The sequence below is a fragment of the Rhinatrema bivittatum genome, chromosome 5, assembly GCF_901001135.1.
Source record: "Rhinatrema bivittatum chromosome 5, aRhiBiv1.1, whole genome shotgun sequence".
In the NCBI taxonomy this organism is placed as follows: Eukaryota; Metazoa; Chordata; class Amphibia; order Gymnophiona; family Rhinatrematidae; genus Rhinatrema; species Rhinatrema bivittatum.
Window position 1 is genome coordinate 115,179,481 of NC_042619.1, and position 17,314 is coordinate 115,196,794.

The window sequence follows — 17,314 nt, forward strand, 5'->3', positions numbered from 1 at the left end:
CGTGCAAGTTTTTAAAATCTGCCTCATTATCCACTAAATTCCAGTAAAACTGACCAAAGCAGATCACAATAAAACATACATAATTAAAACAATACAAAACAAACAATTGTGACATAAAATCATTGATAAAAATGAGTCTCCACATTACTATAAATGTTCATAAAAAAACCAATATTTTTAAATTCTTTCTAAATTTTGCATAATTTACCCCCCCCCCCCCCCCCCAATTCTGTTGGTAATGAACTCTTCATTGAGGGCTGAACAAAAGCAAACATTCTGCCCCTTGATTCCTTCAGTCTATATTTCATAAATAAAGGCATAACAAATAGATTTTGATATGCAGGGTGCAAATTATGAGATGGATAATACTGTACTAGCAAATTGGAGAGGCAATGTGTCCCGTCACTGAAGAAGATGCAATGCACTACAGTCAGGACTGCTCTATAGGGTGCCAATGCAAATCCCTTTATCCTGCCCCCTCGGATTATTCTGGCTACAGCATTCTGGACCAACCGTAGCACTCACAATAACTTCTTAGGCAAAATATAGACAACTGCAGCAGTCCAAATAAGATAAAACCAGTGCCTGCAATACTAATATAAAAATCATTACATGAAACTTTCAAAGGGTGTACTAATCTTAATTTAAAAAGCAATCTTGGCCACTCTCCTTATCTGTGCCTTCAGTGTCAGTCGAGAATCCAGGAGAACATCTAGATTTCTGGCTTCAACAATAACTAGAATCTTCAATTCACTAATATTCATAAAAAGACAATTTTCAGAAAGTAAACCCCTATTCAACCATAAAATCTGTTTTCTGTAAATTCAAACTCAATCTATTTGTAAATAACTAATTAGTCACTGCTTTAAAACACCAATTAAACAATCCTCAAGGAGACTCCCTTCTGAGTTACTGGCACCCAAAACTGTATATCGTCTGTCTGCATATATGTGGCAACATAGCCCAAGCGCATCTTAACACCTGGCCCAGTGGTTGCAGGTACAGATTAAACACCTGGTTCAGCATCCTCCAAGAAAAACAACTATCACCTATCTGTACCTGCTGTTGAGACTGGAAGGTGGATCCTTGGTCCGTCCAGATGGAGATGAAGTAGAAGAACTCTCTGGAATGGAACTTGGTCGGAAGGCGGTAGCCAGACGAGAGCTGATGATCTTCACCCTGGAAGCCCGTGACCCCTCCAGGGAAACCTGTGGAGATCCGGGCCGCTGGGACTTAGGTGGCTTCGCCCTGGAAGCCGAGACCCCCCCGGGAGGAGCCCGTGGAGATCCGACCGCTGGGACTTAGGTGGCTTCGCCCTGGAAGCCGAGATCCCCCCGGGAGGAGCCCGTGGAGATCCGACTGCTGGGACTTAGGAGATCCAACCGGAGACGAAGACGGGAGAATGTACCAGGGTCGAGGCAGGCAGTAGGAGGCAGACTGGAAGACGGGCTGAAGTCAGAACCAGAAGGGAATCCAAAAGAGGACTCCAAAACCAGGGCTTGGAGCAGTCAGGAACAGGAACGCAGGAACTGGCTGAGAGGAACAAGCAAGGAGCAGGCAGGCAGGAACAGGCAGGCAGGAACAGACAGGCAGGCAGGAACAGGCTGGCAGGAACAAACAGAAACAGGTAACAGCAACTAAGCACTCTAGGGAGTCGACCACGTTGCAAGGCAGAGAATCGGGGTCAGATGCCAGGTTTAAATCCCCGCCGGCATCTGACGTCAACACAAGGGGCTGGCCTGAGTTTCGCGCCAGAGACCCTTTAAAAAGGGGCTCTATGTGCGCGTGCGCGAGCCTAAGGGGCGGGGCCCGGACCGCGTATGATGGCGTCTCCCTCGAGGAGACGCCGTGATGTAGGCCTGAGCAGGCCTGAAGGATTGGCGGCTTTTGGCGGTGTTCCCCCCCGGGCAGAATGGTAAGGGGCCGGCCACGAGGTTCACGGCCGGAACCGCAACAGTACCCCCCTTCTTACGCCCCCTCTTTAATGGGCCCGGTTTGCCAGGATGGTCCTGATGAAACTGAAGTAGCAGGGACTTGTCCAGAATATTTCGAGCAGGTTCCCAGGAGTTCTCCTCAGGACCACAGCCCTCCCAGGCTAAAAGGTACTCCCAGCGACAAAGGTAAAATCGAACGTCGAGTACTTCACGAACTTGATAAGTCAGATCACTCTGTACCGTCGTGGAAGCAGGGTCTGGTGAAGGACAGTGGAATCTGGAGAGTACCACGGGTTTCAATAAGGATACGTGGAACAAGTTGTGCACACGCAGTATGGTAGGAAGACGAAGCCTGTAGGATACCATGCCCACTCTCTCTGCGATGCGAAATGGACCACAATACCTGGGTGCTAACCTCCGGGAGGGTACCCGGAGGTGCAGGTTCTTTGCGCACAACCAAACCTTGTCGCCGGGTAAGAAGACTGGAGCCGGGCGCCGGTGTCAGTCAGCAGTTCTTCGTGCTAAACTGGCCGCCTTGGTGAGTCTTCGTTGTACGGAGGTCCAGAGGTTATGTAGCTGCATGGCCGATAGTTGAGCTGCTGGAGAGGGGATAGGCGTAGGGAGAGGAACTGGAGGCTGGAGGTGTCGTCCAAAGACTATCTGAAAAGGGGATCTCCCAGTAGCAGAATGTGTATGATTGTTGTACGAGAATTCGGCCCAGGGGAGTAGCGCAGTCCAGTTGTCTTGCCTTTCAGTGACAAAACTGCAAAGGAAAGCCTTTAGTGACCGATTCATTCGTTCTGTTTGCCCATTGCTCTGAGGATGGAAAGCTGTTGATAGGTCTAATTGCACCCCGAACTTTTTGCACAAAGCCCTCCAATATCGTGCAGTAAACTGGGGCCCGCGATCGGATACTATGCTCTGAGGGAGGCAGTGAGCACGAAAGATGTGTTGGGCGAAGAGTTGGGCCAGTTTGGGTGCAGAAGGGAGCTTTGGTAGTGGAGCCAGATTAACCATCTTTGAAAAGCGGTCTACGGTGACCCAGATAACCGTGTTTCCCTCGGAGGCTGGCAGGTCTACCACAAAGTCGGTAGCTATATGCGTCCAGGGTTCCGTGGGTACTGGCAAGGGCTGTAAGAGTCCCCAGGGTCATCCATTCCAGGGTTTCTGCCTGGCACAAGTAGGACAGGAATCTACGTACAGCTGGACATGTCATCGCAAGTTCGGCTACCAGTAGTAGCGATTAAGGAGATCGAGGGTTCTCTCCCGGCCTGCATGACCACCTGTGAGAGATTCGTGGGCCCAACTTAAGACCTTCTTGCGATCCTGGCGCGGAACGACAGTCCTTCCGAGAGCGGACACCGTGGTACCAGACAGATTGATCTTGGCTGGGTCTATGATGTATTGTGGAGGATCATCATTTTCCTCCAATACGGAATTGCGGAACAGTGTGTCTGCTCAGAAATTTTTAGAGGCTGGACGATACCGGAGAACAAAATCAAACCGTTTAAAAAAGAGGGACCAGTGGGCCTGCCTGGGATTCAATCGTTGAGCCTGGCATAAAAACTCCAAGTTTTTATGGTCGGTATACACTGTGATGGGATGTTTGGCTCCCTCCAGCCACTGTCTCCACTCTTTGAAAGCCAACTTGATGACTAATAACTCCTTATCGCCTATACTGTAGTTGCACTCCATGGGGGTAAACTTCTTGGAGAAGTAAGAGCAGGGTAGAAGTCGCCCGGTTATGAGCTGGCTCCCAGAAATCTTCTTTGGGGCCATAACCCTCCCAGGAAAGGAGGTATTCCCACCGGCGGCCCCTATGGCGAACATCAAGGACTTCATGAACCTTGTAGGTGGTGTCTACCTTCTGCGTCAGAACTAGCTCAACTTTTCATTCATCACATCTTTCGCCTCCATGGTCTACCCCTCAGTATTGTCTCTGATAGGGGTGTGCAATTTACAGCTCAATTTTGGACAGAACTGTGCAAACTTCTCAAGATTAAACTTGAATTTTCCTCCGCATATCACCCTCAAACTAATGGACTCACAGAGCGTACAAATGAATCCTTAAAAACCTTCCTTCGTTCTTATGTCAATAAATGACAGGATAATTGGGCCTCCTTGTTGGTTTGAGCGGAGATATGTCACACTAATCATCTGGCTCAAGCTACGGGGAGGTCTCCGTTCTTTGTAGTAATTGGTAGACATCCTCGACTTCCACCTTCCGTATGTCCGGCTGTCAATGATACCATTGAATCTCTAACCCTTTTTATGGACCGAGACACGAGCATTATTGCTAAAGAACGTCCATAAAATGAAGGCCCAAGTGGATAAAAGGAGAAGTCCGGCTCCTCAATTCCAGGTTAGAGATTTCGTTTGGTTAAGCACACGTAATATTCGGTTGCGCATGCCCTCATTAAAATTAGCTCCGCGCTTCATTGGACCCTTCCCGATTGAGAAACGGATTAATGAAGTCACCTTTAAGCTGCATCTACCCTCCTCTATGCGCATTCATAACACTTTCCATGTATCTCTGTTCAAACCTGCAATTTTTTCTTGGCCTTCCAGAAGGAGGAGGTCTGGGGCGCACCTTATTCAGAATGATAATCAATTTGAGGTAGAGGAGATTTTGGATTCCAGGAGGTGTAGGGGACAATTACAATATCTAATCTCCTGGAAAAACTTTGGACCCGAAGAGAACACATGGGAACCTGTTCATAATATCCAGGCACCTTGCCTACTCAAGAAATTCCATCAACGTTTTCCCTTCAAGCCTAGACCCAGAGAGAGGAGAGGAGAGCCTTGCAGGGGGGGTACTGTTACCCGCAAGGGAGCCCCTGGGCGCCGGCATTCTGTCCCGGGGTTGACTTCCGGCTTGCCACGGCTCCAAGCAAGTCGGGTCGTGGCCACGCCCCCGCCCCCGCATGACGTCAGACGCCGACAGGAGCGTCGGTCTGCGCGGGAAACTTGAGGGATTTCAAGAGGGTTTTTTCTCTTCCTTTTTGCTTCGGCCACAAGTAGTGTTTGGATTGCTGCTTGCTGCTTTTTTGGTTTCCTGTTGTTTGCCTGACCCGGATTGCTTCGTTGGATTTGTTGTCTGCTGCCTGCCCTGACCTGGACTGTCTCATTGGATTTGTTGTCTGCTGCCTGCCCTGACCTGGACTGTCTCACTGGATCTGTTGTCTGCTGCCTGCCCTGACCTGGACTGTCTGAGGAACTCCTCTGCCAGTTATCTGACTCCCGGATCCCATCCATTGGCTCTGAGGGACAAGGTAAGCGGTCATTGACCAAGGTTCCACAATTTATCGTAGCACACCCTTTCTGACTGGGCTTCATATAGTACACTGCTGACGTCAGCTTACTCAGCAGCAGCATGGCAGTAGAACTGCATTGCATCAGAAAATGATGTAATAAATTCTGGATGATGTGTGCATGATGGTATTATGCAATATGATGCAATATTACATCATTCTAGGCTTATTTACAGTCCTACTGGATAAATTTACATGACTAAACATAGAAAGTGAACTATATTAAATATCTTCAAAACGAGAGCCAATAAAAACTTTTCATGGTCATATTCGTGTTCAGCACATCAAGATACTACAGAGTAGGACCTTTTTAGGTCAGTAACACTTTCATTGTTGCCCAGTGAAACAGGAAATGTCATAAAACTTCCTTATTTCATTTCACATGAATGCATATCCCTAATTATTTTGTATCACGGTGTAGGTAATGATGTTTATACTAGTTCTTTTACCAATTTTATAATAATTATTGATTGTTTTTTCCCTGATACTTATAGTTCAGAGGCCAAACAACAGAGGAATGTTCTAAGCTTGTGGTGCATTGTGGTCTCAAAGAAAATTGAATTCTTTGCAGACCGGCAATTTGCATATCTGCAGCAAAGACCCATCTTGACCCCAAAGTTCTTGTTCTGCAACCTATCTGGATGATTCTCATGCTGGTCTGAGACCTAGCATGACCAACAAAGAATCAGACCTTCATTCTTTTCACCAAACAGATTAGCCAAAATTAACTATATACTGGAAGCAGTACTGGACTAGGGGGCACTCCATGAAGTTAGCATGTGGCACATTTAAAACTAATCGGAGAAAATTCTTCTTCACTCAACGCACAATTAAACTCTGGAATTTGTTGCCAGGGGATGTGGTTAGTGAAGTTAGTGTAGCTGGTTTAAAAAAAGGATTGGATAAGTTCTTGGAGAAGTCCAATACCCTCTATTAATTAAGTTGACTTAGAAATTAGCCATTGTTAAATACTAGCAACAGCAACATGGGATAGACTTGGTCTAGATTTTCTAAGACACCGTGGTGTTGTGAATCGCGCGGTACAGGGGGGCAGGGGGATGAAGTGGGGGGTGGGCCTGCGAAAGCCGGCAGCGCCATCATAAAAGGTGGTGCTATTGGGCGCGAAATGGGCAGCGAAAAGGGTTCTTACCTTTTCGCTGTCTGAGATGTCCTTGCGGCGTCTGCCCCGGTACCGCCCCTACTCCTCCTGTCCCGGTCTTGATGCCGCCCCTTTCCGCGTGCGATCGCTTTGAAAAATGACCCCCTTAGTGTTTGGGTACTTGCCAGGTTCTTATGGCCTGGATTGGCCACTGTTGGGAACAGGATGCTGGGATTGATGGACCCTCGGTCTGACTTAGTATGGCATGTTCTTATGTTCTTACTGGAACTTTAGATATCTGATTCAAGGATGACTATGGTAACTTATAAAACACAGATATGTGTTTTCAGCTAGGAGCAGAATGAGAAAAGAGTAGGTGATGGTGAATAGCTATGAGCAATGAATTTTATCAAGAGTGAGAGGATAATAAAGATAATAATATTTCTTCTCTACTTTCTCATTCAGAAACTTGACAGCGTGCGAGTCACATACACTGCATTATCACTGTGCGCTTACTTACCATTTTGCTACAGTATAGCTAAATGGGATCTTGTTTGGATGAAAAAAAGCCATCTAAAAACAAATTATTAGTATTGTGTCAACAACAGTGGAATAGCAATAACTACTAATATTATCATTTTTGTTGTGGGTAGCAAATAACATCACAGAATATTATAATTCATGGAATAATTTCTAGACAATTTGATGCTTAACTATATATTGGAAAGACAAAAAATAAAGATCACAGTCAATGGTAAGCTTAAGCGAATCACTTCATTATCTTAGAGACACAGAAACCCACAGCAGTAGTTTTTCTGGGTTTATCCCATGGTCTGTTATTGAACATTGAGAAAGTTGATTACTCATTTTAACCACAGATGTCACTACATTGATTTTCACCCCAAAGCAACTACTGAGAAAACTGTCAGTATCAACTCAAGTTTGGGTGTGATGATTTATTCCGAACTCACAAATACTATTCAATTTGGGGTGGACATTCCAAAGATTGATGCAGTTAAAATTGTCTTCACTGTATAAATCTAACTGGTTTAAAATATACACCGCCACCCCTGCCTCCGTGCTCTGGCTACATTTGTGCATACAAAGCCCACTGCGCATAGATTTAGGGAAGCAAAAATGGGAGAGGCTTGGGGGTGTGTTTAATTTAGCCCGTGAGTGCAATATTCAGGGCTAATCAGCTGAATGCGTTCTCCTAAGTGCAGCCGCACAAATAGCAGGTCTGATTCAAACCACAGAAGTTTAGTGCAGTCCGATTTAGCTGCATTTTAATTGCTGGTTAGGTGTGGCTGAATATCTGGATAAAGAAAACTGAGTGCATTTACCTTGTTATCATTGGCTGCACTGCGATCCCTGAATGTCAACTTGAATGTGTCTAATCTGCACAAATTATAGATACCAGTGAAATCTAGGAAATGCTATGGAATGGTTTAAGTAAATGCAATTGTTGGTTTTACAGAACTTAAACTATATAGGGAGAAATGAAAGATCCAATATATGGAGTGCTAATGGAATTATTATTTTGTCTTTTTTCTTTATTGTATAGAGAAAACCAATTATTCTATTAAACATTTTCAATTTTATATAAGTAAAGTTACAGCAACCAACATTCATCCCTACAGACCTTTTGGGGCTCCTGAGAAATCGTGACAGGTCTGCAGCTCAGAGGGAACATGTATAAAAGTAAAAAAAAAGTAGATGAAGGCAGAGGGAAAGAATCTATGCAAATGGCACGAGTTCATGGATAGAAAATGCAGAACATTTTCTGAAAAGTTTGTTGAACTAGTTAGGGAACATCTTATGTCACCAGAACATTTTGGCAGTTAATAAGAGCACACATTTAAACACACCCTCGTTAGAAGACAATTATCTAGCAAACCATGTCATTCTTCATATCAATTGCTAGACTCCAGTGGTAACACCCTGGCTCTTATGAATCAGAATTCCCCCATTATAACTATTGAAAGTGACAGAAATCTCACACATCAGTGAGTCAGGAGGTTGGGAGGAATGCCTTCACTGACAATGGCCTGGGCAATACGAAATTGCTAACAGAGTCATGAAAGTGAAAGCAAGTTATTGTCCCAATTTACTGCCCAAATTATGGGGCTTCCTTCACTATTCTCTGACATTTGTTTCTGTTCACTACATAGCAACATAGAAACATAGAAATGACGGCAGAAGAAGACCAAATGGCCCATCCAGTCTGCCCAGCAAGCTTTCACACTTATTTTTCTCATACTTATCTATTACGCTTGGCCCTTATTGGTAACTTTTTGGTTCCAGTTTCCTTCCCCTCTGCCATTGATGCAGAGAGAAGTATTGGAGCCACATCAAAGTAAAGTATCTAACTTAATTGGTTAGGGGTAGTAACCACCGCAATAAGCAAGCTACTCCCACTCTTATTTGTTTACCCAGCCTGTGCTATTCAGTCCTTGTTGGTTGTTGTCTGAATATAAATCATCTTTTCTTCATTCCCCCTGCCGTTGAAGCAGTGAGCTGCGCTGGATATGTATTCCAAGTGAAGTATCAGACTTATTTGGTTTGGGGTAGTAACCGCAGCAACAAGCAAGCTACTCCCCCACTTATTTGTGAATGCAAATCCTTTTTTCCACAATTTCGCTTGCCGTTGAAGCATAGAGCAATGTTGGAGTCGCATTAAGCGTGTGTGTGTTTATTGAATAAGGGTATTAATCACCAGGTAGTAGCCGTCATTCCCGCAAGCCATCCCCATGCCTCTTCTCCTCATTCACATCCTCTAGATTTTATGGATCCACAATGTTTATCCCACGCCCCTTTGCAATTCAATCTAAATACGACCTAGAATAAAGTCCGGGAAGGACACAGGTATGGCCCAGTTCTTAATACTAGTCCCTGTGGCCACTAATATTTTCACCCTTTAACTTCTGTGTAACCTCTGCTTAACCCCTACCCATAGGAGGTTATGGATTACATTGTTTTCAGTGGTAGATAGTAATTGTATCTTTAAGCCTGGGTAATGTCATAGAGTGATATCTACTGGTGGAAAGGGCAAGATTTGGAGAGAGTGTGTGTTCTTTTTCTCTTTTTTGGCCCAGCACATTTGGCCAGCTTTGGTCTGTTTGCTGTGTGCTTTGTGCTCCCAAGGTACATAAACTCACGGAGGCACATTTTTCTATGGAGAGAGTAATTTTTATAGGCTACTCCAATACTGTTATGTTCGTGGACCCTTGGGCTGGTTAGGACAGAAGACGAAGTGCTGTAGAAGTCTACTTTAGTTGTCCCAACCAGGAGGCGGTTCGGAGGTTCGAAGCAGGCTGAGACCCAGGACTTATGGTGGAGCCCTATGCGACCAAGGACTCGGTACCCCGTGGGCGGACGGACAAAGAGGGAGCTTGAAGATTGAAAAATCTTCACCCTGGAAACCAGCGCTCTCCCGGGAGAAGCCCTTAAGAGCCTGGTCGCTGGGACTTAGGAGATTCACCCTGGAAGCTGAAGTCCCCCCAGGAGGAGCCCGTAGGGACCCGGCCGCTGGGACTTAGGCGACTCCTGAAGGAGAGGATGGTCCGGATGCAGGCGCCTCCTGCAGGTTGTGGTTCCGGACGGCTGGCACCTCCAGCAGGTTGTAGGTAATCCCGAAGTCGTTCCCGGAGTCGAAGTCCAAGGGTGGTCCGCAGCCAGTCCAGGGGTCGGTATCCAGAGAGGTTCACAGCCGGTCCACGGGTCAAAGCCAGAACACGATCCAGAGCCAGTCCAAGGGGTCAGAGCCAGAACACGATCCAGAGCCAGTCCAAGGGGTCGGAGCCAGAAGAATCAACAGCAAGGGGAGCAGGCAGAAGCAGGACGAAGATAATCAGGAATGCAGCAACCACAGGCAACACCCAGGAACCTATTGCAAGGCACTGGAGGATCCTAGAAGCAGGACTCATATACCTGCAGGCGTCTGACGTCATCCCCAGCTGTCCTGCTGATTTTCCCGCGCTGGCCCCTTTAAGGGGAGCTCCTCCCCGCGCGCGTGTGTCAGGGGGTGGGGCCAGCCGTGCCGAGTCGTCGACGTCTCTCCCGAGGGGGGAGAGACGTGCTGGAGGGCCTGCAGGCCCGAGGAAGCTCTGAAACAGCCCGGGCCGCCCCTGAGGTAGGTTGAGGGACCGGGGCACGGCCCGGGACTGCAACACTTACGGCTCTGCTTCTTTTGAAGGATCCCCTCAGAAGAATTATAGGGGCACCAAGCAAAGAACAGCCTGCCTTAGAAGTCTCAATACTTACCTCAGCCTTAGACTGTTTTCTCAGATGAACTATGCTGCAGTATTGTCCAAAATGATTGTGGAGTTTGTTGTTCTGCTAAAGTGTTTGGTTTTTGCTACTGGTTGTTTGAATTCTCTACTGTAGAAGCCTGTGGAACTACCTGGATACCCCTATTTCTTTGGTTTAATAAATTTGGCATTATTGGATTCATTATTGGATTATTGAAAGGGCAGCCATATTTAGTGAGGGAATGTCTGTTCAAGCCACAAAGGGGAAAGAATTACTGAGAGATACTTCTGAGCCTGGTCCACTATACCATTTGTTCCACCACTGTATTTTGATCCCACAAACTGGTGCAAGGAAAGAAAACCCTTCAGCATCTAGTTCTACTATTTTATTCATTCATTTTCAGCTAGCTAATAGATTATTCTCTTTATCGAGGATTCTCTTCTGAAGTAAATGCTATCCTCAGTGTTCATACATCTCTGTAAGAAATGAATTATATACAACATTAATAGACAAGCAAGAATCAAAAGGTGAATTGTGTGTCTTAAATGTAAAAATGGGCAGAGAACATCCCTTGGACAACACAACATAACAACTGTGAGAAGGCGATAGCTAAAGCCAGAAGAATGCTGGGCTGCATAGAGAGAGGAATATCGAGTAGGAAAAGGGAAGTGATTATCCCCTTGTACAGGTCCTTGGTGAGGCCTCACCAGGAATACTGTGGTCAGTTCTGGAGACCGTATCTCCAAAGAGACAGAGACAAGATGGAGGTGGTCCAGAGAAGGGTGACCAAAAAGATGGATGGTCTTCAGCAAATGACTTATGAGGAGAGATTGAAGAAATTAAACATGTATACCTGGAAAAAAGGAGGAGCAGGGATGATATGATACAGACTTTCAGATACTTGAAAGGTTTTAATGATCCAAAATCAATGACAAACCTTTTCCATCAGAAAAAAATCAGCAGAACCAAGGTTCACGATTTAAAACTCCAGGGAGGAAGACTCAGAACCAATGTCAGGAAGTATTTCTTCACAGAGAGGGTGGTAGATGCCTGGAATGCCTTTCCAGAGTAAGTGGTGAAAACCCAAACTGTGAAGGCGTGATCTGGGTGGGAGGGGTGGGCCAGGATAGCACTATTAGCTGCTGTCCCGGGGAAGCACGCACCGGCAGCTGGCCGGCATGTGGAGTTTACTTCTGCTCCCAAGGAGCAGTAAGTATAAAAATAAAAAAAAAATGGGGAAGGTTAGGGTTAATTTAGGGGTTGGGGAGGAGAAGGGAAGAGGTAGGAAAGGTAGGTTTAGGGATAGGAAAGTTCCCTCCCAGTCCACTCTTTAATTGGAGCGGACTGGGAGGGAACTGAGAGAGGCCCGATTGCGTCGCCACACGTATTTTTCTAAAATCCTTCTCCTCACACATGGAGCAGGCCACCCGCCCACACATGTTCATGCGGACATGAAAGTCCAGCGCACATGTACACACGGGACCGGTATTTTATAATATGCACGCACCAACGAGCGCATGTTATAAAAAAGCTGCATCCATGTGCATGTGCTGGGAACCACGCGCACATGCACGCACATTTTTTTTTTTTTTTTTTAAATCTACCTTTTGGTGAGGCATTGTGTATGAATGATGGGTGTGAGTGCAAGCAGGCCTGGGATTTCTGCACAGGTCTATTAGGTCTGTGCCTAGGGTGACAACATTCAAGCAGTGGCAAAGTTCTGAGGGTTATGAAATGTTACAGCAGATTCAGGCCTCGGCATCACATCACCTGCACCATTAGATGGCACAGTTATGTGGCTCATTGACGGCAGCAGAAAATTGAAGCCCTTGTAGTCCATATGGAGCCAGGGAGGTTCTTAGTAGGATCAGCCCATGCTCCATCTGTCTCTGCAGCTATCACTGTGTAGCAAAGTCTGAAACACAATTATCAGGCAGCCAAGACGCCACCATAGGTTCCTATCCTGGGTTGATCCTACCATGAGCATTTGCCAGTGGGGACAGCTTTGCAGAGCATAAATGCTTTACTAAATAAATAGAAGCACAGCTTTAAACACAGACCACCAGAAATACAAGTAAATTAATAATTGCAACTGGTAGTACAAAGCAATATGTAGAGACCCTTGGGTCTCCACTAAATGGCCTTAGATTCATGCCCTTGAGTTGCCTACAGCACCTCCCCGAGAGGATGGCTGAGGTGGTTGATTCCTAGTCCAGAAGGAGAGACTAGGAGATAGGAGAGAAGGGCAATGTAGAGTTGTTTTCCGAGAGAGGGAGAAGCATCGTGGAATGCTCTCCCAGTTTATGCCCCCAGCCTTGTCAGCTCCTGGTATTAGGCTGGCAGGAAAGCTGAGAGAGAGAGAGAGAAGGATTTTGCCCTTTTTCCTATGTTTTTGGAGTACATTTCCTTAAAACCTGTGTCTTTCTGGCAGGCTGTTTCCCCTGCCCAGGAAGCTCAGGAGGGAGCTGTATTCCTCTTCAACCCATCTAAGAGGAAGCTGCAGTAACCTTCAGAGAAGATTGCTTTTTTTTCCCCCAAGTTTATTTTTGTCTACCCGAGTTTGGGAATATTGAAAAACATCATACATCTCACTGCCAGGTCATTAGTGAGGCATTTGTGTGCATTTTGAAAGGCAGCGTTAAAAGTAAAAAGTCCATCAATACCTCTTTACATGAAAATACAATTCCACTTACGTCTTCATCATGCTTGAATCTTAGAATGATATGATCTGGCTAGGTAAGGCAACGTTAAACCTTCCAAGGAAGGCCAGAGGAAGGATGGCGTGGGGCAGCAGCACTGAGAGTACCTTGCGTGCAGTAAAACCAGAAATGTATCACTGAGGGCAGGGCTAGAAGGGAGATCCTAATAGTGTGTATGTGTGAGGGTGAATCTGAGAAAGGAGCGACGAATAGGGGAGGCTTGTGGATTGTGCGCTTAACATGCTTGTGGAGTAGGTAGGACACACAGTCAGGTATCCCAAGGTGCCATGGCTACCACCATATTATCTCTTTAAAAGCATCAAGAACTGGCTCCAAAAGACTTGTTTTGGTAATTTTTTTCCCTGAGACTTTATTTTTGATTCTATTCCAGTAGAATTGGATAGAGTAAAAAAGACAGTGTGTCATTGGCCGGCTCCCATGATTTTCCCAGGAGAAAAATAAAATAAAAATACATTTAAAACCACATTTTTTTTTCTCTCACTAGAAAATAAGGGAGTCATGCAAACCAAAGAGAGGTTGTTAGCTAGACTTAATCCTGCTAGGAGCTAGAGTAAATATCATCACGGTAGAGACCTCAGGGAGATGAACAAAAAACACACGCCTATGTCTGTAAATATGATGTGCTTTAAAAGGGGACCCTCATAATAAGCACTGCCGGTAATAGTAAATATACCTTTGTTGCTTTATATTTACTCATCGGGTCCACAGTCTAATTTTTATGTTTCGTTTGCAAATAAAATTGTTATAAATCAACAGTCTAAAATCACTTATCTTTTGTCTCGAGGTGTATTAATTGCAGATATTTCCAATGGAGAAATCATGACTAAAGGAAGAAATATCTGCAATTAATACACTTCGAGACAAAAGATAAGTGATTTTAGACTGTTGATTTATAACAATATTATTTGCAAAAGAAACATATAAAAAATAGACTGTGGACCGATGAGTAAATATAAAGCAACAAAGGTATATTTACTATTACCGGCAGTGCTTATTATGAGGGTCCCCTTTTAAAGCACATCACTTTTTCAGCTGTTAGTGGTTTATCCTTTATTTCTGACACTGGGTTTAGTTCATGTCTGTAAATAGCTTATGTGATTGAAAGCAGGAGCAGAGGTGGTGTGGAACATGATAATGGAAGGTATAAGGAGCTTCCCCTCTCTTGCAATCCAAATATTTTGTTTGGGCTCTTGCAAATAACTGAGTGTTTGAAAATGCAACAGAATTGTGGCTGTGCATCCCCTTTCACGGAGCTACCAAGGGGGAGCAATTTTTAAGAGGGAGATTTTCAGCCATCATAACCCCCCTTTCCCCTCCCCCTCCCCCACCCCAGTTATTCAGTATCTACCCCAGTGACCTCAGAGCTGGGAAAGGGCAGGCACCTGCTCCCCTCCTGCTCTTGGAATAGCCTAGCAGAGAAATCGTCACTAAATTTTAAAACAATTTCCCAGCCTTTATGCCTCTAGTTTCATCTCTTTCACTCTGTCTGCTTGGTCTTCTCTTCCTCTCTGCCTCCCAATTTCTTCTATTTTAAAACTTCTTTCCCTGTCTTCCTCTCATTCCTTTAGCACAGAGCTTCCCAAGCCTGCCAGGGTTTCAAGCTATCTCCAATAAATATGTGGAACCTCAGTTCCACTAGGGGTCACCTTCCCAGTCTTGGGGATCCTTCGGGCCACTCTCCCAAGGTGGGAGGAAAAGGGCCGTGGGCTGGAGGCAGGGTCACCTGCAAGGCCAGAGCTGGGCCATGGACACTCCCAAGAAATAAACCAATGTCCACTCAAAATGTGTGCTCCAACATAAAAATAGTTTTACTGCTGTCGCTTCAGAGTAAAACATAGTGAAACAGCATCCAGTAGCACAGTAACAAAAGAGTTCACTGTCCTTAATCAAATCTCTCCTCACAACACAAATGAAATGCTTCTTGACCCTTTTCACAGTCTTTTTTTCTTTGGCCTACCCTGGCCCTTTTTTCCTTTCAATTCCAAGATTAAACTACTCACAATCGGGCCGATGCAGTAAAGTGCGCTCAGGCTGAGCGCACTGTTAGCCCCCGTTTGGCCGTGCGTTTACGACGTGCTATTTTTACCCCTTATACAGTAAGGGGTAATAGCATGTGGAAAACTCGCGGCCAACCCCCCCAAAACTAATAGCGCCCGCAACATGCAAATGCATGTTGATGGGCCTATTAGTCATTCCCGCGTGATACAGAAAATAAAATGTGCAGCTTGTCTGTACACCCTACGACTTAATATCATAGCGATATTAAGTTGGAGGCCCCAAAAATTAAAAAAACAAAAAATAAAAAATCTGCCCGCGGACCGCGGATTGGAAGATGGACGCTCAATTTTGCCGGCGTCCGTTTTCCGAACCTGTGGCTGTCAGCGGGTTCGAGAACCGATGCCGGTAAAATTGAGCATCGGCTGTCAAACCCGCTGACAGCCACCGCTTCTGTCAAAAAGGAGGCGTTAGGGACGTGCTAGTGTCCCTAGCGCCTCCTTTTACTGCGGGCCCTAATTTGCATACAGGCCGATACTGAATTGTGCGCCCAGGACACTGGCCTGTGTGCACGTCGGGAGAGCGGGCGCTTGCTGGCTCTCCCGCGAGTTTTACTGTATCGGCCCATACATCCTGTGTCCTGATGAGCTCAAGGAAGAAATCCTTCTGTTATGTAGGCAGTACCCTCCAAGCTCCGTAGCAGGTTAAGGTTGCCAACTGGCTCCAGAGTTTTACCCCATTGCATTCTGGGGCTTATTCTGGTTTCCCTATTGCAAGACTATACGTACCTGCATGCAGGGGAGTAAAACCAGGACTGGATCAACCTGTCCTGAAAATCTGGAGCCAGTCGGCAACCCTTGTAGCAGGGTCTTGCTGGCATGGTTTGCCTCCTGGTCTAAACAATTTCCCACCACGGTTAAAGTACACTTTTATGTCACTCTTCAAAATAGTCAGACAAAGTAGGTGGGAACCCAAAATCACTGGTATACTTCAGAGACAATAATAGTGATTGAGACAAAACTTGAAAGACAGAGCTCAAAAAGCTGTTCAAAAAATGTTTTATTCATTTATGGAAACTAACATCTTAATGAATCATATTCACGGAGCCCCTCTTCAAAATAGCTTCATAACAATGTGATTTTTTTTTTCCTTCAGGCTTCCTGAGTCTGTGTGAGAGAATCTCTGCCTAAACTCCTGCTTCTCCCCCTGTAACCCTGAGAGAGCGCCACAGATGTATCCTCTTGAATGCCTTGTTCACCCTGGAGAAACCCCAGAACAAGGAAAGTAAGGGTTTTTATAGCCTTCACCTTAAACCAAGCCCAAAGGGGCTGAAACAGGCTGTCTGTCAAAAAAATGTGTGTAACACCCTCTGACCAAAAAGTGAACCTCCTTGCGCTAGAGCCTTCTTACATCACTGCATTGCACCCTTTCCAGACTTCCCATAAGGGGAAATTATCTCCTTCACACACATCTCCTGTAAAAAGTAAATCTTATATACTCTGAAGAATAGGGGTGCCACATATGCATGAGATTCATTTGTATATGTTGGAGACCCAGTGCATGCAAATGTTTCTTATGAATATTTACTGTGGATACACTGAAAAGCCGGTCGCCATGGTTGGTTTGGAAAACCTTGTTTTGGTATTTTTATTCTTTCCTCAATGTGTGCATTTCTCTTTATCTCCAAATGTGGTTACCTTCTCTCAGCTCTTTCTAGTTTCACACCCTCCTGCCACTTCCCTCCTTCTCCTCACCGATTCATGCCTCATCTTCCACCACCATGATCCTCTCTCTTCACAACCCTTCTCTCAGCTTCCCTCCTCTTCCAGTCCCTTCATAGCTCTATTACCAGCACCCTTCTTTACCTCTCTCAGCCTTCCCTCCCCTCTCCTCCATAGGTCCCTCTCCCCCATCTCCTCTTTTCACAATAGTGCCCCTTTCTTTCTTTCTCTCCTCCTCGCCCCATTCATGACCCCTATTTCTCTGTCCCTCATAGTCTTTGCC